Consider the following 2,724-nt stretch of genomic DNA (forward strand, 5'->3'; position numbering starts at 1 on the left):
CGACCCTATGTACAAGAGCTCTAAATGCTGTTCTATCCTGTGCCAACCTAGCCATCTCAAATGCACTTATTCCCACTGCTCCAGTCACAGAATCGATCCATCTCATCAAACGTCTTCCTCTCCTTCGCTGCCCCTCCACTCTGCCAAACATGATGTCCCTCTCCAAGGACCAGTCCCTCCTTGCAACATGCCCAAGATATGCCAGACGAAGCTTCAGAATCCTTGACTCCAGGGAACACTCTGGCTTTACCCTTTCCAGGACAAACCTGTTTGTTCTCCTAGCAGTCCATGGTATATTCAACACTCTTCTCCAGCACCAAAGCTTAAAGGCATCAATTCTCTTTCTATCAACTCTATTCACTGTCCAACTCTCTGATGCATAGCACATAATTGCGAAGACTATAGCCCAGATCAGGCACACCTTAGTCTCCAGCCTGACATTGTTGCTCTTCAGTACTCCTGAGAGGTCCCTCACAGTCGACTTTCCCAATACAATTCATCTCCTGATTTCCTGGCTGCTGTTACCAAGAGTATTGACTGTGGAGCCAAGTAAATTAAAACTGTTAACTATCTCAATCTCTTCATTATCCATGCTGATGATGCCAATTGGCCCAGTGGTTAGAATCTTTGTTTTCTTGACGTTGAGCTTCAGTCCATATAGGAGGCTGTTATTTTTCTTCTCTGTGTTTTACTTCTCTGAGGAATCCAGCAACTGACTTCTGTATATTGATCTTGTATCCTACCACCCTACTAAATTGTTCTACTAACTCAAGTGGTTTTTATTGAATTCTTGTGGTTTCTGTGTACACTATTATATCATCTGCATATAGTGACAGTTTCACCATCTCTTTGTCATTCTGGATTCCTCTTATTTTCATCTGTTGCTGAATTGCCCTAGCAAGTACTTCCAATACAATGTTGAATAGGAGTGGTTACAGTGGGCATCCTTGTCTGGTCCCTGTTTGCAAAGAGAATGCTTTTAGTCTTTTTCTTTTAAAAATGATATTGACTCTTAGTTTTGCATATATACTTTGTGTTATGTTGAGCAAATTCCTTTCTATTCCTAATTTGGTGAGTGTTTTAATCGGGAAGTGGTGCTGGATTTTGTCAAAGGCCTTTTCTACATCAATTGCTTGGATTTTGTGGTTCTTATTCTTTGCTTATGATTAATTACATTGATTGCTTTTCTTATTTGAGCCATCCTTACATACCTGTTATGAATCCTACCTAGTCATGATGAAGTATTTTTTTTGATAGGCTGTTGGATTCTATTGGCTAGGATTTTGTTAAGGATCTTTGCATCAATATTCATGAGCAATATTGGTCTGTAGTTTTCTTTTTTCATAATGTCTTTGCCTAGTTTGGTATTAGGGTTATGTTGCTTCATAGAATGACTCTAGAAGTGTTTCTTCTTTTTAAATTTTTTGAAATAATTTAAGTAGATTTGGTTATTGATCATCTCTGAATGTTTGGTATAATTCAGCAGTGTTAAATGATACCATGCAGTGTTAAAATGATACAATCTTGATGCATACCTTTCCTGCTTTTAACAAAGCAGGAAAACCCCTTTTGATGTTCAAATACCTACCAGGAAGCCATCGGGTCTAAAAATTTTTTTGTGGGGGAGTCTTTTTATGACCTGCTTAATTTCTTCTTTTGTGGTGTGTCTGTTCAATATCTGTCCATATCAGTATAGGGAGGATATGAGTTTCAAGGAATTTGTCTATTTCTTCTAGGTTTTCAAATTTATCAGAGTATAGCTTTTCATAATATTCTGATATTATTGATTTAATTTCATCTGGTTCTATTGTGATGTCACATCTATCATTTCTTAATTGAGTTATTTGCATCTTCTTCCCCCTCCCCCTTTTGTTAAGTTTGTCAATTTTATTGACCCTTTTGGAAAAACAGCTTCTGGTCTTATTGATGGTCTGTTTTCTATTTGATTCCAACTTTTGTCCTTAAAATTTCCTTTCTACTGTCCGGCTGGTGACTAATTCACTTTTAAGCTCTAAGTGTGTGAAGATGGCTGAACAGGTGTAGAAATCCATGTTCTTTGTATGTCTAGGTAACATTTGTCAATCACCCATTGCAGAAGCAGTTTTCAGAAAACTCATCACTGATCAAAAACTTTCAGATAAGTGGAGAATAGACAGCGCAGCAACATCTACTTATGAAATAGGAAACCCTCCTAATTAATGACGGCAAAATTGCATGAAGAAGCATGGTATTCCTATGACTCACATTGCCCAGCAGGTTACCAAAGAAGACTTTGCCACATTTGATTATATACTATGTATGAATGAAAGCAATCTGAGAGATTTGAATAGCAAAGGTAATCAAGTTAAAAACTGCAAAGCTAAAATTGAACTACTTGGAGGCTATGATCCACAAAAACAACGTATTAAAGAAGATCCCTATTATGGGAATGTCTCCAGCTTTGAGCCTGTGTACCAGCAGTGTGTTAGTTGCTGCAGAGCCTTTGTGGAGAATGCTCATTAATGCTCCATCTATTGCTTGTTAAAAGCCAACAAGATGAACACCTTTACAGTGATGCTCTACATCTTTTAAATCAATCAATGTGTTATAGTGTAAGGTTCCATAGTTCAAGGCCATAACTATTTCTTCAGTTAATTTCTTGTTTCTTACCTTAAAAAATAAATGTGGATGGAAATCAGTTATGATTGGAAGCAGAATAAATAATTTTTTTATTCAGACTGTTTA

The 2,724-nt window shown here is 37.2% G+C and overlaps 1 pseudogene; it reads left to right on the forward strand.

The window, feature by feature from the left end:
* The first annotated feature begins 2,025 nt into the window (after positions 1-2,025).
* Positions 2,026-2,502, forward strand: LOC102871931 (annotated as a pseudogene).
* Positions 2,503-2,724: the final 222 nt, after the last annotated feature.

Source organism: Elephantulus edwardii, unplaced genomic scaffold (genome assembly GCF_000299155.1).
Source record: "Elephantulus edwardii isolate Elephantulus edwardi_28Jun2011 unplaced genomic scaffold, EleEdw1.0 scaffold00140, whole genome shotgun sequence".
Classification (NCBI taxonomy): domain Eukaryota; kingdom Metazoa; phylum Chordata; class Mammalia; order Macroscelidea; family Macroscelididae; genus Elephantulus; species Elephantulus edwardii.